Source organism: Oncorhynchus kisutch, linkage group LG16 (genome assembly GCF_002021735.2).
Source record: "Oncorhynchus kisutch isolate 150728-3 linkage group LG16, Okis_V2, whole genome shotgun sequence".
Classification (NCBI taxonomy): domain Eukaryota; kingdom Metazoa; phylum Chordata; class Actinopteri; order Salmoniformes; family Salmonidae; genus Oncorhynchus; species Oncorhynchus kisutch.
The window spans coordinates 16588442-16608017 of NC_034189.2; the positions used below are offsets into that span (position 1 = coordinate 16588442).

The 19576-nt window shown below is 41.3% G+C and overlaps 1 protein-coding gene and 1 long non-coding RNA gene across 2 annotated transcripts in view; both read left to right on the top strand.

Moving 5' to 3' along the window:
- Positions 1-19576, top strand: part of LOC109906211 (basement membrane-specific heparan sulfate proteoglycan core protein-like) — a 258730-nt gene that overhangs the window by 87568 nt on the left and 151586 nt on the right. The window lies entirely within an intron of this gene.
- On the top strand, positions 13685-18605 carry LOC116353960 (uncharacterized). The gene is made up of 3 exons (XR_004203361.1): positions 13685-13772; positions 18001-18045; positions 18203-18605. It is a non-coding gene; the product is annotated as an uncharacterized LOC116353960 (long non-coding RNA).

Consider the following 19576-nt stretch of genomic DNA (forward strand, 5'->3'; position numbering starts at 1 on the left):
ATACAACTGTCTTTCAGCCTTCCTTTCAGCCTAAAATAGTTTTGGGGCTCCCAATGTGTGAGTTCAAGGGACAATCTGTGATTGGTACATACACTTTGGGAATCTTAAAGAATATAACTTGCAAATGCCTCGTGAGATTAGTTGCCAATAGAGATTTTCATCATTCATTTTAAATAAAGGTGTTGAAATTGACATTTCCTCTGTTTTATGAAGTATTTCTGAAACCACCTAGACAAAATAGAATGTTTCAGTGCTCAGTGTCCACTTTCACAGTATGTGAGAAACACCTCAAAACAAAGAGATCATGAAAGGGATCAATAGGGGACATTCACTACAGTATATTAATTGTCATGAATTAACCCCAAAAAAGATCAAATAATTTTACAGTACAATTTCCAGTTTTACTCTTCCCATCCAGTAATAAATATGTTTGTCATACATTCAAACACAATGAAATGTCAGTGACAAAAACATATTTGATCATGACTAAATGCATGGGATGTAAGGATATGTGGTATTTACAGGCCCAGCTCTGAGGGGGTTGCTAAAAGACCAGGAACAATTCAGCTTCATGGCTTATCCTCGAAAACCAGTTACTGGTTATAGTTTTTGATTGAATACTGTCTTCCTCATTGAGTCTCTGGTCTGTGGGAGTGACCTCACAACAGCTCTGCCTCTGATGTGTACTGTAGGTAGGATTCTAGCTCACTGTAGTTACAGTGTGTATTAATTTCATAACAGCACCTGTCAATTTGACTCGATTTGTGGGTGATACTGACAGTTGTGGAAATCTGTTTTCATTGAATCTATTTATATAACTGGTGACAGTGACTCTATTCTCATATTTACATACTGTATCTGCAGCCTGTTGTCCAAGGCAGGTAAATGATGTGGTGAGGTGTAGTAATATAAGGTATTAGTCTTTTGATCCTCTTTCATGGTTTTAAAATGACAAAATATCAACCAGTGTGTATGAACAATGCAACTACTAATACCTCTACCACTACCACTACTACTACTGTATCACCATGTCCTACAATACATTTTACAAATATCCTTATATCCCACTGTGTTATTCTAGCATGACTCAACAAAAAGAGAGATGTGTGTTAGTGCATCAATGTCATGGTGTTGTTGTCAGATACTGTAACAGATCTCAGTAATGTGTTGCATGGAGAAGACATGTTGAGCTCTAGAACCTTCTTACTGAATAGTGTTTATTCCTCCTACTTCCATCAGTACACTCGTAACAACCTCATCATTACGAAACTTCTATTTGATCAAACAAGCAGCAAGTAAGCCGTTCAATTATTATTTTTATTTTTTCTTATTGGCCTCCATACAAAAACAGTGAAAACACCACATGATGGAGAAGACAGATTTTTGGGACATGTATCTGTCTCGTTTCAACTCTTCCTCTCTGGTTTCTCTCAGTCTTGCCCTCTTCATGTAGAGAGGATAGGTTAAGCCTGGTACAGAGGCTATTCCTTTTGGTCTGTTGCCTGTGTATATTTTGTAAATCTAGGCTACTAACTTGATATTTTGTACTTTATGGTGTCTTCACCTACTCTCTCAATGAGAGAGAGATCTCCTAAACCTACTCTCTCACAGAGAGAGAGAGCTCCTAAACCTAGCTCCTAAACCTACTCTCTCACAGAGAGAGCTCCTAAACCAACTCTCTCACTGAGAGAGAGCTCCTAAACCTAGCTCCTAAACCTACTCTCTCACAGAGAGAGAGCTCCTAAACCTAGCTCCTAAACCTACTCTCTCACAGAGAGAGCTCCTAAACCAACTCTCTCACTGAGAGAGAGCTCCTAAACCTAGCTCCTAAACCTACTCTCTCACAGAGAGAGAGCTCCTAAACCTAGCTCCTAAACCTACTCTCTCAGAGAGAGAGCTCCTAAACCTAGCTCCTAAACCTACTCTCTCACAGAGAGAGAGCTCCTAAACCTACTCTCTCACAGATATTTTGTACTTCATGGCGTCTTCACCTACTCTCTCACAGAGAGAGAGCTCCTAAACCTAGCTCCTAACCTACTCTCTCACAGAGAGTATGTCCCTATTCTACATACGTTTGTCACCTTTTTGACCGTACAAAACAAAAGTTGTTAAGTCAGTTGTTTGTGTGTGAGGCTTTTTGTGTTTATCAGAGAGATGCCAATGTTCTTTTAGCATACTGTATACTGTAGTTCACGTGTCATGTTCATTTCTCCTTTACATGTAATCTATCACTCTGATCACTACTTTCCTGGGTTATTTCTTTGAACAGTTGGCAGACCTACCTTGTTTGTGCTGTAACGCAAGAACATTCACACACAGTTGACCTCCAAATAGCTCCTAAACCAAATTATAAATGTCACATGTGCCATGAAGTCAAACCTTTGACACCTTTCCACCTTTCCTAGTAAAACTACAGATTCTACTGAAAATGTAAACATGACCGGGTATTGTAAATGCAATATTGACTTTTATCCAAAAACTCCTTCCTCAGATCTTGTCCACCCACAGAAAGACCACAGTTTTGCTGTGTCCACTCCTTTTACAGAAAGAGGAAGTTGACTTGAGATAAACAGGACATGCTAATTTATTCTGTAAATCTTTAAAGCATCTGTAGCTTTCTTATTCTGACTAAAAAACATTTGTGTCACAGCCACAGGAACTATAGGGAACACTGGACACTAACTTTGGAATGCAATGTTCCAATTGCAACTCTCAACTTAATATAGAGTGTTATGTAGTAGGTAGTTTAGTGTTAACACACAGTTAGGCAATACACTCAGGCACAGGCTGAGGGCATGAGATGTGAAAAAACTACCCCAGCTCCGCTCCTCGTCAGCTCAGTAGGCAAATAGTCTAGAGACGCTGCTGACACTGTTTGGGAGATGCTGGAAAAAACAACTTTTTTTTAACCGTCCATCGACTCCTGCCGTGTCACCCAAACAAACAAAAACAGTCCCTCAGAGAATGATCGAGTGCACAACTGATAAATAGTCGCTTATAGATATGTCAGTTATGTGGCTAGCTGCCGGCTGAGACTGAGCTTCAACTGTCTAATGAACAAGTCAACCACCAAACCCCTGAGAGGAGTTAGTTACTAAGCATGCTGACTGTGGTTTTGACATATTCTCCTAAGCAGCAGTGTGACAGTGAGAGGTGAGAAGAGCTGTGTGTATATGAAGGGAGGGGGTGGCTGAAGATGTCCATTTCCTTTGTGGGCAGTGGCACAAATTAGGTTGGCTAGCTAGGCCTGCATATATATATGTATATATATATATCTCAGTATACAGAGAAAGCGTTTTTGACCATTTTTGATTCACAAGGGAATTTTTCAGCATGAAAAACCCATCAGCGTTAGAGTTCTTGAAACAAACTGGTGTGTCTGGCGCGTACTACCAGACCCTGTTCAAAGGTACTTAAATATTTAGTCTTGCCAGTTCACCCTCTGCATGGCACACATACACAACCCACGTCTCAATTGTCTCAAGGCTTAAAAATCCTTCTTTAACCTGTCTTCTCCCCTTCATCTACACTGATTGAAGTGGATTTCACCTGGATTAACCTGTTCAGTCTATGGCATGAAAAGAGCAGGTGTCCTTAATGTTTTGTACACTCAGTGTATATCTTCCTGTCTGTCTGTCTGTCTGTATCCCTCTATCTGTGCATAGTGCAACATGAAACAAACATCTGCACATTCTGATGTCAACCCACAAGATCTGATCTCAGATCTCTCTTCTAGTTCCATCCTCTTTCCTCCAATAAAGAGGTTGGGGCCATGTAACTAATGTAGCCAAACATAAAAATACATTTCTCAGAAAATAACAGGTACTGTTCTTTTGTTCAGTCTTTATACATTTCTGCAGAATCTTGTCTCTCTTTTTCTCTGTGTGATGTAATCAGACTCACCATACAGGAAGTAGAGCGGTTTGTCAGAAGAACTGTAGTTCGGAGATGGTCAGTGGGACAGAATGGAGAACACCTTGCTCTGTGTGCTACACTGAAAGTACTGTCGATGTATTATTGTCTGTACTGTATTGACTTTCTTGGTCTTTGTTGAATCTACTGTGGATACTGTGGTGAAGATGATGCTAGATATTCATTTATTTGATCAAACCTCCATCTTTATGTTTCATCCTCTTTGTCTCTGTCACTGCTTTTCCTTTCTCAGTCATATTTTATATTAAAGAAATAGGTGATTCAATTGAAATAGGTGATTCAATTGAAATAGGTGATTCAATTGAAATAGGTGATTCAATTGAAATAGGTGATTGATACACTATTTATATTGAGTCATTCATGATGTACGTGTCAGTATTCGGTTGTGTTTGTATGCTCTGTGTAGAAAAGTAAAACAAATGTGTTTTATTTGTCTCATGATACTGTAACAAGTATAAGGTAATGGTATTGTGTTGATTGTGTCTATGCAGAGAAACCTGTTCTGACCATCCAGCCCAACAGCACTCTGTACCCTGGAGACAGTTACTCTTACCTGTTCAATAGGGTATATGTCAATTCCTGACATGTAATCCTTGTAAAAAATTCCCTGTTTTAGGTCAGTTAGGATCACCATTTTATTTTAAGAATGTGAAATGTCAGAATAATGGTAGAGAGAATGATTTATTTCAGCTTTTATTTATTTTATCACATTCCCAGCATGTCAGAAGTTTACATACACTCAATTAGTATTTGGTAGGATTGCTTTTAAATTGTTTAACTTGGGTCAAACGTTTCGGGTAGCCTTCCACAAGCTTCCCACAATGAGTTGGGTGAATTTTGGCCCATTCCTCCTGACAGAGCTGGTGTAACTGAGTCAGGTTTGTAAGGCCTCCTTGCTCACACACGCTTTTTCAGTTCTGCGCACAAATCTTCGATAGGATTGAGGTCAGGGCTTTGTGATGGCCACTCCAATACCTTGACTTTGTTATCCTTAAGCCATTTTGCCACTACTTTGGAAGTATGCTTTGGAAGACCCATTTGCGACCAAGCTTTAACTTCCTGACTGATGTTGCTTCAATATATCCACATAATTTTCCTCCCTCATGATGCAATATATTTTGTGAAGCGCACCAGTCCCTCCTGCAGCAAAGCACCTCCACAACATAACGCTGCCACCCCTGTCCTTCACAGTTGGGATGGTGTTCTTCGGCTTGCAAGCCTTCCCCTTTTCCTCCAAACATAACGATGGTCATTATGTACAAACAGTTCTATTGGTTTCATCAGACCAGAGGACATTTCTTCATGTGCAGTTGCAAACAAGCAGTTGCAGACAAGATAGAACTGCCAAAGGGGGCGGTGTTGCAATCTACTGCAAAGATAGCCTGCAGAGTTCTGTCCTACTATCCAGGTCTGTACCCAAACAATTTGAACTTCTACTTTTAAAAATCCACCTCTCTAAAAACAAGTCTCTCACCGTTGCCGCCTGCTATAGACCACCCTCTGCCCCCAGCTGTGCTCTGGACACCATATGTGAACTGATTGCCCCCCATCTATCTTCAGAGTTCGTGCTGCTAGGCGACCTAAACTGGAACATGCTTAACACCCCAGCCATCCTACAATCTAAACTTGATGCCCTCAATCTCACACAAATTATCAATGAACCTACCAGGTACCTCCCCAAAACCTTAAACACGGGCACCCTCATAGATATCATCCTAACCAACTTCCCCTCTAAATACACCTCGGCTGTCTTCAACCAAGATCTCAGCGATCACTGCCTCATTGCCTGCATCCGTAATGGGTCAGCGGTCAAACGACCTCCACTCATCACTGTAAAACGCTCCCTGAAACACTTCTGCGAGCAGGCCTTTCTAATCGACCTGGCCGGGGTATCCTGGAAGGATATTGATCTCATCCCGTCAGTAGAGGATGCCTGGATATTTTTTTAAAATGCCTTCCTAACCATCCTAAATAAACATGCCCCATTCAAGAAATTTAGAACCAGGAACAGATATAGCCCTTGGTTCTCCCCAGACCTGACTGCCCTTAACCAACACAAAAACATCCTATGGCGTTCTGCATTAGCATCGAACAGCCCCCGTGATATGCAGCTGTTCAGGGAAGCTAGAAATCATTATACACAGGCAGTTAGAAAAGCCAAGGCTAGCTTTTTCAAGCAGAAATTTGCTTCCTGCAACACTAACTCAAAAAAGTTCTGGGACACTGTAAAGTCCATGGAGAATAAGAACACCTCCTCCCAGCTGCCCACTGCACTGAAGATAGGAAACACTGTCACCACTGATAAATCCACCATAATTGAGAATTTCAATAAGCATTTTTCTACGGCTGGCCATGCTTTCCACCTGGCTACTCCTACCCCGGACAACAGCACTGCACCCCCAACAGCAACTCGCCCAAGCCTTCCCCATTTCTCCTTCTCCCAAATCCATTCAGCTGATGTTCTGAAAGAGCTGCAAAATCTGGACCCCTACAAATCAGCCGGGCTAGACAATCTGGACCCTTTCTTTCTAAAATTATCTGCCGAAATTGTTGCCACCCCTATTATTAGCCTGTTCAACCTCTCTTTCGTGTCGTCTGAGATTCCCAAAGATTGGAAAGCAGCTGCGGTCATCCCCCTCTTCAAAGGGGGGGACACTCTTGACCCAAACTGCTACAGACCTATATCTATCCTACCGTGCCTTTCTAAGGTCTTCGAAAGCCAAGTCAACAAACAGATTACCGACCATTTCGAATCTCACCATACCTTCTCTGCTATGCAATCTGGTTTCAGAGCTGGTCATGGGTGCACCTCAGCCACGCTCAAGGTCCTAAACGATATCTTAACCGCCATCGATAAGAAACATTACTGTGCAGCCGTATTCATTGATCTGGCCAAGGCTTTCGACTCTGTCAATCACCATATCCTCATCGGCAGACTCGACAGCCTTGGTTTCTCAAATGATTGCCTCGCCTGGTTCACCAACTACTTCTCTGATAGAGTTCAGTGTGTCAAATCGGAGGGTCTGCTGTCCGGACCTCTGGCAGTCTCTATGGGGGTGCCACAGGGTTCAATTCTTGGACCGACTCTCTTCTCTGTATACATCAATGAGGTCGCTCTTGCTGCTGGTGAGTCCCTGATCCACCTCTACGCAGACGACACCATTCTGTATACTTCCGGCCCTTCTTTGGACACTGTGTTAACAACCCTCCAGGCAAGCTTCAATGCCATACAACTTTCCTTCCGTGGCCTCCAATTGCTCTTAAATACAAGTAAAACTAAATGCATGCTCTTCAACCGATCGCTACCTGCACCTACCCGCCTGTCCAACATCACTACTCTGGACGGCTCTGACTTAGAATACGTGGACAACTACAAATACTTAGGTGTCTGGTTAGATTGTAAATTCTCCTTCCAGACCCATATCAAACATCTCCAATCCAAAGTTAAATCTAGAATTGGCTTCCTATTTCGCAACAAAGCATCCTTCACTCATGCTGCCAAACATACCCTTGTAAAACTGACCATCCTACCAATCCTCGACTTTGGCGATGTCATTTACAAAATAGCCTCCAATACCCTACTCAACAAATTGGATGCAGTCTATCACAGTGCAATCCGTTTTATCACCAAAGCCCCATATACTACCCACCATTGCGACCTGTACGCTCTCGTTGGCTGGCCCTCGCTTCATACTCGTCGCCAAACCCACTGGCTCCATGTCATCTACAAGACCCTGCTAGGTAAAGTCCCCCCTTATCTCAGCTCGCTGGTCACCATAGCATCTCCCACCTGTAGCACACGCTCCAGCAGGTATATCTCTCTAGTCACCCCCAAAACCAATTCTTTCTTTGGCCGCCTCTCCTTCCAGTTCTCTGCTGCCAATGACTGGAACGAACTACAAAAATCTCTGAAACTGGAAACACTTATCTCCCTCACTAGCTTTAAGCACCAACTGTCAGAGCAGCTCACAGATTACTGCACCTGTACATAGCCCACCTATAATTTAGCCCAAACAACTACCTCTTTCCCAACTGTATTTAATTTTTATTTATTTATTTATTTTGCTCCTTTGCACCCCATTATTTTTTATTTCTACTTTGCTCATTCTTCCATTGCTAAACTACCATTCCAGTATTTTACTTGCTATATTGTATTTACTTTGCCATCATGGCCTTTTTTGCCTTTACCTCCCTTCTCACCTCATTTGCTCACATTGTATATAGACTTGTTTATACTGCATTATTGACTGTATGTTTGTTTTTACTCCATGTGTAACTCTGTGTCGTTTTATCTGTCGAACTGCTTTGCTTTATCTTGGCCAGGTCGCAATTGTAAATGAGAACTTGTTCTCAACTTGCCTACCTGGTTAAATAAAGGTAAAATAAATAAATAAATAAATAAAAACCGTAGTCTGGCTTTTTTATGGCTGTTTTGGGGCAGTGGCTTCTTACTTTCTGAGTGGCCTTTCAGGTTATGTCGATATAGGACTCGTTTTTACTGTGGATATAGATTCTTTTGTACCAGTCACCTGTTTTCTTCCAGCATCTTCACAAGGTCCTTTGCTGTTGTTTTGGGATTGATTTGCACTTTTCGCACCAAAGTACGTTCATCTCTAGGAGACAGAACGCGTCTCCTTCCTGAGCAGTATGATGGCTGCATGGTCCCATAGTGTTTATACTTGGGTACTATTATTTGTACAGATGAAGGTGGTACCTTCAAGCATTTGAAAATTACTCAGAAGGATGAACCAGACTTGTGAAGGTCTACAATTTCTTTCTGAGGTCTTGGCTGATTTCTTTTGATTTCCCATGATGTCAAGCAAAGAGGCACTGAGTTCGAAGGTAGGCCTTGAAATACATCCACAGGTACACCTCCAATTGATTCAAATTATGTAATTTAGCCTATCAAAACCTTCTAAAGCCATGACATCATTTTCTGGAATTTTCCACGCTGTTTAAAGGCACAGTCAACTTAGTGTATGTAAATTTCTGACCCGCTGGAATTGTGATATAGTGAATTATAAGTGAAATAATCTGTCTGTAAACAATTGTTGGAAACATTACTTGTGTCATGCACAAAGTAGAGTGGTTGAAAAACAAGTTTTAATGACTCCAACCTAAGTGTATGTAAACTTCGGACTTCAACTGTATATTGGTCATATTTGTCAATGCTCCCAAGTGGCGCACAATGGGATTGCCTTGCAGTTCTCCAGCTGTATCCACAGAAAGCGCACAAGGTTCAATGCATGAGGGCAAGCGGCATGGGATGGGCCGCAGAGCCACACACAGAAGACAGACATAGCCCATGGGACACCCCGCCACACTGGGTCGCACAGAGCAACACTTTAAGGGGCATTGCACTAATAACGGCACTGACAAAGGAAACGTTCCCGCTGTTCTTAATGCCGGTCTGCACGTTCAAACTTAAACAATGTAACTAATAATGGCATCTTTATGTTTTCCTTAATAAAATAATGATACAAATACTCTTTCAAAATGCCATTGTTTATTTGGTTATGGATCGATAATGAATTACTATGGGAATAAATATCACTGAATTACAGAAATATTTAAACAAAGTTAATGAAGGTAAACAAATTGTTGCTTACTGGAGAATACTCTTTCAAACACACACGGTCACGTTGCACAGCGTCATTATGGCAGGTAGCAGGTAGCTGGACAATAAACTTTCCTAGACGGAGGGTAGGGGGAGAATTCTATCGTCAAATGTATTTCTTAGTTCGGTTGGCTGTATAACAACCGGCCGTGATTGCTGCCTGCCATCCAGGACCTCTACACCAGGCGGTGTCAGAGGAAGGCCCTAAAAATTGTCAAAGACCCCAACCACCCCAGTCATAGACTGTACTCTCTACTACCGCATGGCAAGCGGTACCGGAGTGCCAAGTCTAGGACAAAAAAAACTGTCATTTTACTGTTGTTTTCATTTCCTTACTTACCTATTGTTTGCCTAATACCTTTTTTTGTACTATTGGTTAGAGCCTGTAAGCATTTCACTGTGACAAATAAACGTTGATTTGATTTGTTGCAATTTCACTTTAATCCACCAGAAAAGACCAAACAAATAATACAACAAAAAGTATTATTGTTATTATTACGTATCACATCTGACCGTGATTGGGTGTCCTATAGGGTGGCGCACAATTGGCCCAGCGTTTCTCTCCCTCTAAAAACAGCAATTCATGTTTTGGCCTTTACAAATACTATTTTGGCATTTATTCAGATTACAATCGCTCATTTTTGTTTTTTTGAAAATGAAATAACCTCCAAAATATTGTTATATATTATCAAGTTGATGGCACAGTCATATACTGTAGCGGCACCTACATAAAGCTGAGTGACTCACTCATTCATGGCTTTGGATGAAAATAAATAAGCACCTACATTCTTTCTGATAGTCTTTAATAAAGAACTGTTTTGGTTATCCTGACCAATATAATGGGCTAGTATTATAATAGCCCATTATGGGCTGTTTGCAGGACAATATACCTTTACCAACACCTCTATGTATTTTCATACTTTGTGGATGGGGCCTCCCCAGTGGCGCAGCTGTCTAATCAAATCAAATGTTATTTGTCACATACACATGGTTAGCAGATGTGAATGTAGCGAAATGCTTGTGCTTCTAGTTCCGACAATGCAGTAATAACCAACGAGTAATCTAACCTAACAATTCCAAAACTTCTACCTTATACACACAAGTGTAAAGGGATAAATAATATGTACATAAAGATATATGAATGAGTGATGGTACAAAACAGCACAGGCAAGATGCAGTAGATGGTATCGAGTACAGTATATACATATGAGATGAGTAATGTAGGTTATGTAAACAAAGTGGCATAGTTTAAAGTGGCTAGTGATACATGTATTACATAAAGATGCAGTAGATGATATAGAGTACAGTATATACATATACATATGAGTAATGTAGGGTATGTAAACATTATATTAAGTAGCATTGTTTGAAGTGGCTAGTGATATATTTTTACATCAATTTCTATCAATTTCCATTATTAAAGTGGCTGGAGTTGAGTCAGTATGTTGGCAGCAGCCACTCAATGTTAGTGGTTGCTGTTTAACAGTCTGATGGCCTTGAGATAGAAGATGTTTTTCAGTCTCTCGGTCCCTGCTTTGATCAAATCAAATCAAATCAAATGTATTTATATAGCCCTTCATACATCAGCTGATATCTCAAAGCAATGCAGGTGTAGAAGCACGGTGGCTAGGAAAAACTCCCTAGAAAGGCCAATACCTAGGAAGAAACCTAGAGAGGAACCAGGCTATGTGGGGTGGCCAGTCCTCTTCTGGCTGTGCCGGGTGGAGATTATAACAGAACATGGCCAAGATGTTCAAATGTTCATAAATGACCAGCATGGTCGAATAATAATAAGGCAGAACAGTTGAAACTGGAGCAGCAGCACAGTCAGGTGGAAGTTGAAACTGGAGCAGCAGCATGGCCAGGTGGACTGGGGACAGCAAGGAGTCATCATGTCAGGTAGTCCTGGGGCATGGTCCTAGGGCTCAGGTCAGTTGAAACTGGAACAGCAGCATGGCCAGGTGGACTGGGGACAGCAAGGAGTCATCATGTCAGGTAGTCCTGGGGCATGGTCCTAGGGCTCAGGTCCTCCGAGAGAGAGAAAGAAAGAGAGAAGGAGAGAATTAGAGAACGCACACTTAGATTCACACAGGACACCGAATAGGACAGGAGAAGTACTCCAGATATAACAAACTGACCCCAGCCCCCCGACACATAAACTACTGCAGCATAAATACTGGAGGCTGAGACAGGAGGGGTCAGGAGACACTGTGGCCCCATCCGAGGACACCCCCGGACAGGGCCAAACAGGAAGGATATAACCCCACCCACTTTGCCAAAGCACAGCCCCCACACCACTAGAGGGATATCTTCAACCACCAACTTACCATCCTGAGACAAGGCTGAGTATAGCCCACAAAGATCTCCGCCACGGCACAACCCAAGGGGGGGGGCGCCAACCCAGACAGGATGACCACAACAGTGAATCAACCCACTCAGGTGACGCACCCCCTCCAGGGACGGCATGAGAGAGCCCCAGCAAGCCAGTGACTCAGCCCCTGTAATAGGGTTAGAGGCAGAGAATCCCAGTGGAAAGAGGGGAACCGGCCAGGCAGAGACAGCAAGGGCGGTTCGTTGCTCCAGAGCCTTTCCGTTCACCTTCCCACTCCTGGGCCAGACTACACTAAATCATATGACCCACTGAAGAGATGAGTCTTCAGTAAAGACTTAAAGGTTGAGACCGAGTTTGCGTCTCTGACATGGGTAGGCAGACCGTTCCATAAAAATGGAGCTCTATAGGAGAAAGCCCTGCCTCCAGCTGTTTGCTTAGAAATTCTAGGGACAATTAGGAGGCCTGCGTCTTGTGACCGTAGCGTACGTGTAGGTATGTACGGCAGGACCAAATCAGAGAGATAGGTAGGAGCAAGCCCATGTAATGCTTTGTAGGTTAGCAGTAAAACCAAATGTTTGATGCACCTGTACTGACCTCGCCTTCTGGATGATAGCGGGGTGAACAGGCAGTGGCTCGGGTGGTTGTTGTCCTTGATGATCCTTATGGCCTTCCAGTGACATCGGGTGGTGTAGGTGTCCTGGAGGGCAGGTAGTTTGCCCCCAGTGATGCGTTGTGCAGACCTCACTACCCTCTGGAGAGCCTTACGGTTGTGGGACGAGCAGTTGCCGTACCAGGCGGTGATACAGCCCGACAGGATGCTCTCGATTGTGCATCTGTAGAAGTTTGTGAGTGCTATTGGTGACAAGCCAAATTTCTTCAGCCTCCTGGGGTTGAAGGTGCGCTGCTGCGCCTTCTTCACCACTCTGTCTGTGTGGGTGGACCAATTCAGTTTGTCCGTGATGTGTATGCCGAGGAACTTAAAACTTACTACCCTCTCCACCGCATCGCAATGCAAAATGCGTTGCTACAGATACCCGTGCCGGTCTCCACCGGGAGACCCATGAGGCAGGTTTTGGTTTTAATTTAGAATCCTCCAATCCTCTATATGTAATTATTGGTGGAGAGTCACGTCATATTTCTCGATATACTGTAGGCCTTCCGTAGGCAACATGAGTCTCACTAGTGTTGAGTAATGTGATGATAAAAGTGGTGTGTATTATTTATTTAAATTGATTCCCAATAGGATTTGAAGCAATAGCAATAACTATTTTAGCATCGTTTCACCATTCTCTGATGCAAGCATGGGGACTGTTCTTGTTGTAATGAATAAGTTAGCTAGCTGACTGTGGTTTTGACACAGGCTATTACTAAGCAGTAGTGTGTGTGAAGACAGGGAGTGAGGAGGGGGAAGGAGGTGGGGGTGAAGATGTCTATTTGGGCTAAGTGGAACAACTGAGGTTAGCACCCTAGGCTTGAAGGGGTCCTATAGTCAGTATCTATCCAGCTATCTATCTGTGCATTGTGGGTGGAGAGATGAAACAACCATCTGCACATTATGATATCAAACTGCAAGCTCTGATGTCATCTCAGGTATCTATTCTCATTTCACCCTCCTTTTATCCAATAAAGAGGAAGGAACCAGTGTGAGTCCATGTAGCTAATCACAAGATGTTTGTCAGAAAATAAACTCACCAGCAACTGTTACTCTTTTTTTTCACAGTCTTCGTACATTTCTGTAGAATGCTTCTCTCTATTTCTTTGTGTGACGGTAAAGAGGCGTGAACTAATCCGTCTGTCATCGTATAAGAAGTAGAGGGGTTTGTCAGAAGAACTGTAGTTCAGAGTTCCAGCAGGACAGAATGGAGTCCACCTTGATCTGTGTGTTACTCTGTAAGTACTGAGTGAGTGTGTTTGTGTATGAACACTAATTACCTGATTTACTAAACCTTTGATGGAAAAAAGGAATAGGACAATCATGTAAATTAAGACAGTTTCATGTTTTAGCTTTTTAGTGTGTTTTGTACCTTATTGATAAAACAGTGCAAATACTTATTAGTAAATTACACTAAAGTTGGATAGCAGCAAATATGGTGTAGGTCTACAGGTGAAGGATCTTAATTTGGTCACTCTTTTGTTGCTAAGAATTGTCGTTAACCACAGGAAATGCAGATTTTAACAGTATTGCACTTTTCATTTTGGCCAGCTCATAGCCTAACCACCAATCAAGCAACATGTTGGACTAAATGTTTAAATCCGGGTGCTGCAGGATTATTTTGCTGTGAACATATAGTTTAATTTAAGATCATATATCTGTATATGAGGTGGGGGTGAATGACCACCCTACACTGAAGTAGCATCTCTGTGAGAACCTGAGATTGTATAGCAGATGGTGTGGTGGTGTGGTGAGCATTTAACCAGGTCACCACTCAGGAACTAAAGAGTTGCTCTAACTCAGTGGTTGCTAAATGTGCTGTCAATGACGATGAATGCAAAATGCTATATTTGTTGGATGTGTTCTAGTATCAAGTTGTGAATATTGTAAATGGTTGAGAGTTCCGTCTCTACAGATATAGTAAACTGTACTAAGAGATTGATGAGTGTTGACAAGACAAAAGAGAATCTGTCGGTCTGCCCCTGAACAAGGCAGTTAACCCACCGTTCCTAGGCCGTCATTGAAAATAAGAATGTGTTCTTAACTGACTTGCCTAGTTAAATAAATGAAGGTGTAAAAAAAATATATTTAAAAAATCGGCCAAATCGGTGTCCAAAAATACAGATTTCCAATTGTTATGAAAACTTGAAATCGGCCATAATTAATCGGCCATTCCGATTAATCGGTCGACATCTAGCGTGAACTAATCATCATATAGGAAGTAGAGGGGTTTGTCAGAAGAACTGTAGTTCAGAGATCATCGTCAAGACAGAATGGAGCACACCTTGCCTGCAGCAAAAGCCTCTATCCCGTCCTCTGGCTAGGCAGAGTACTTTAGGATTTTAGTCACTTCGGTGTAACAAGGGCCTTGCCGTGCGGCCCTACCAACCCTTCCATGTATTCGTAATGGCCCTTCGCGTGAGTTGGGTTTGTTCCTTCGTTCACGTTGTCACTCCCTTATTTCCCGGTCTAGTATGGGGCCTTGGATAGATGAGGACTTTATTACTTTATGTTTATAGATTCTTCCTATACTCCCTTACCTTGTGTCTTCCTCTTTTATATATCAATACCTAATAACTTATTTTCTGTTAGTTATTATGCTTGTCAGCTAGTAGTCACTTGGAAACTAGTATTGCTATATGTATTTGACTTTCCCAAAGATATATTATTGTCCACACAATGAAATATTCTCTAGTGCAATCACTTTAACCTATAACCAGGGTCACTTTCTGTTCAGTGAGAGTGTCAAAGGCGTTTGCTCTCCAGATCGTTAATCTGGCCTAGTTGTCAAAGTTTCAAGCTTTTATTAAGTCACTCTGTTTTTTGTCTTATACACGTTATTACAATTCAATGGTTATACAGTCCTAATACATCAATAATGCTCAATCAATCCTTAATGTGCTATGCTATGCCAAATAATATTCCAAATATAATTTGCTTAACACACTTCTTATAACTCTTAAACAAAGCAAATAGCTATATATTTACCTTAAAGCTCTATTCCCTTGGTCCTTCCCCAAACTGCTCTTTATAAGAGTAGTAATATTTTGGCCTCCGCTGTTTATAATACTATAATTTCTTATTTAGTCCGAATTTCCTATGGTTACACTTTTTACTGCCAACTGTTTAGAAATTGATTCCCTTTTATCGACCCTTGGCTACTACGAGGCTTACTTATTTCTGGGCTTTTTCAATCTTGCCAAACTGCAATTGTCACTGACACACCAAAGATGGAACTTGTTGCTCCCAAGAGTTCTCTACGCCTCCCGCTGTTGAGGGGTGAAGTTCTCTCTTTCACAACTTTGTTCTCTTATTCTTTTTAAGTGGTGTGAGCTTCCAGTGTACAACACAATTCTTAAGATATACCAGTCAATAGTTTGCTCGTGCCTTGATGTCAAAGTAGTCAATACAAACATAGTATAGTATAGAGTATAGAATCTGATGATTCTCTATGATGTCCAAATCATATGGGTTGAGGATCATGCCGAGGCACTGATCTCTCCTCCTTTTATACCTCTTTTAGACACTCAGTTAGGGGGAAGATGTTCGGGAGTGCAATCTATCTTAACACAGTGTGCCATTACAATATGTCCTTGCCACTTTTCTTTGCCGTGTGCTCAAGGTTATGTAGCACTTAGTCCAATGTTAGTTCCTTCAGCACTGATGCCCATAAGTATTCTTCCGTTGGGGCGTTGGTTTGGTAGGTCTGTTCATACCACTCCTCCTCAGTCTTCCTATAGGTTGGTTCTTGTTTAATGCCCAGTACATGTAGTTTCCGTGCATTTGGCTCCCTCTGCTGGTCGCATGCTGTTGTGGCAGTTTCTTCTTTTATTCCCCAGTCAACAGTTGTTCTTAGAGCCCATAAATGTGGCTCTTGATCTGGACCGGGCACTGAGGGAGGGGTCTGAACTTTTTGGGCATTTGCCACATGAGTGAGTGTGTTTGTGTGTGAACACTAATAAACTGATATAGTAAGCCTTAGATTGAAAAATAAAGAATACATTAATGTAAATTAAGATTGTTTCATGCTTTAGCTTTTTTGTGTTTTATACCTTATTGATAAAACAGTTTAAATGCTCATTAGTAAATGGTACTAAATTAGGATTGCAGGACATGGTGAGTCAGTGGCCATTTAAACTACCACTTAACGTCCACGCTGCCACTTGTTGTAAACGGATGAAGAATGAGGCTAGGGGAATTAATGTACATTGTTTGTTTACACTGACATTGTTAACAAACATTGTCATAAAATAACAGTATATTTTGTGTTATGATGGGATATGACAGTTGTGACAACCTGAATTTCACATGATCTTATGAGAAGTTACTGTGATAACATGTGACAACATCTAAAAGCAACATAAGATCAAATTAAACTACACAAGTGAAAATATTTGACAACATGTGAAAACATGATCTCATGTGAAGTAAATGTGACATGGAGATGCAACATTTCAACATGTAAAATGAAACTACACATGACAACATTTTCACATGTAAAATAGCAAATTAGATTTTCACATGTGAAAGTTGTGCAATTCACGGTTACTAGTCCAACGCTCTAACCACTAGGCTACGCTGCCATACCAGGCTGTGATGCAGCCCGACAGTATGCTCTCGATGGTGTTCCTGTAGAATGCTGTGAGGGCATTCAGGAACCGGACAAATTGAATCAGCCACATGAGGTTAAAGAGTCAATGTTGTGTGTTATTCACTACGGTGTCCGTGTACCTTTACCATTTAAGCTCCTCAGAGAATTGCACGCCAAGGAAATTGATATTTTTTGCAGTTTTCACGATGGCCCCGTTGATGATGATGCCTGGTTCCTCCTGAAGTCCACAATGAGCTCCTTTGTTTTGCTGACGTTGAGGGAGAGGTGGTTTTCCCTGTAGGCCATCTCGTCGTTGTTGGTAATCAGGCCTTCTACTGCCATTTCATCAGCGAACTTGATGATGAGTTGGAACTGTGTGAAGCCATGCAGTTTTGGGAATAGAGAGAGTAAGGGAGGGGACTAAGGACACATGCTTGTGGGGCCGCACGTGTTTAGAATCAGTGTGGAGGAGGTAATGTTGCCTACCTTCACCAGCAGAGGGCAGCGTGTCATTTAGTCCAGGACCCAGATTGAGTCTTTGAATAGCCTCTCGAAGCACTTCATAATGACGGAAGTGAGTGTTATGGGTCAGTAGTCATTCAATTCAGTTACATGGTTTCACACGTGAAATTATATTTCACAAATGCAAAACATGGACATTTCAAACGTGAAATCATGTTTTTTTCTGTAATGATAAGCTGAGGCAATTAAAAGTTATACTGGTCAAGGAGGAATAGCTATTAATCTATGTCAAAATCAGAGATTGCACCTTTAAATTAAAGTACATGACAGATTTGGTAATCACTAACCTTAATATGGCATGTTGTTATTTATTTCAAGCTAATATTTGTGCAATGTGACTTTCTTTGTTTTAGTGCTGAATACATACATCAACTCTGGACACTCTGAAGATGATGATGGTAGATATTTGTTCTCTTCATCAACACTCCATCTCTTAATGCTTACTCATATTTCTTTATTTGTGATTTTTAAAGTTGATTTTGTCTGGACATGTTTTGAGTGTCCTAAAATAACATGTGTAAGGGAATTGTATCATGCTGTTTTGATTTTGTGCAGGAGTGTCGAAGGCTGTTCTGACCATACACCCCAACAGCTCCCAGATATTCAGTGGAGAGTCTGTCACTCTCAGATGTGACATACAGGGGGGAGGAGTCACTGACTAGAAATACACATGGAGAACACCCAGTCCAGATCAATGCCTCCGTTCTTATAACCACTTGAAAGTGGGCCTCATTTAAAGGATGCTGTTTAGTTGTTTTAAAAACATATGTTGTATGTTTCTGCAGCTCTGCTCAAAGCTACACTGACTGTACAACCAAACCCTGTGTTCCCTGGAGAGACAGACGTTTTCAGAGTAACTGATTCTGACAGTATCTGGAACTATCAGTGGTACAAAGACAGGAATTAAATTCCTCTGTTTTAATACCCAATTAAAATTAATCACTCTGTCAATTCATAAGCGTTTGTATGACCCTTATTTGTATAAAATGGACAGAGACCAGCCTTTGAAATCAACCAGATGCATTTATTCTTGTGAGAACTGAACATGATACATTTTATCACAGGTTATAAACTGAAAATGATGTCAGTGTTTTCTAAATGTTCCGTCTCTTCTTGACACTGGTAGAAAGGCTCTATAGTTCTCAAGCCTTCCCACCTCGCCTAGAGCCAAGGTCAGCCAGTGTAGATAAGCATTCTAGCCAGTCTGGCGATATAGTTCATTCATTTCTACCAAGGAATAGACAGTCATTGTTCTAATTCTTGATTATATTTACACACATTATATTCAGTACTAGGATTAAAAAGAAAATGCATACATATACAGTAACATAATAGTAATCTGATTAGTACATATACAGTAACATAATAGTATTCTGATTAGTCAGTCCTGATTGAAATGTATACATAATTAGTCATTATTGATAAAAAAATCCCTTAACACATCCACCCTTTGCTTAAATAATATACATCCAATCACATATGTAGTTATATTGAAATATTAAAAAGCCTAATTCTATTTTTATTAAAAATATTTCTTGTTATCAATATATCACTTAACATAAACCACTACTTGCATTCGCACTGACTGTTTTTTAGGCCTACATCAGAATCCTAACTCTTCTTATCAGGATTTTCATTACAATCTTGATAAATAAACAGTCTAATATTGAAACAAGATACAACCTAACCTCCCTAAATATCAAAAATGGTCTCGTCAATCATAAGTTCCCCGGAAATGAAGGATCCAGATTCGTCTACTTGTTCTGTAGACATGCATTCAGCACTCCATGGGTCAGAACCTGGAATCGGCTGGTACCTCACCATCTATTGTCATCGATTTCTCCAGAGTCCTGTAAATAAGGCCTCGTACACAGGGAATTAGACAACAGCCCCATAAAACTAAAACAGTCACACAGGTGAATGTAGCCC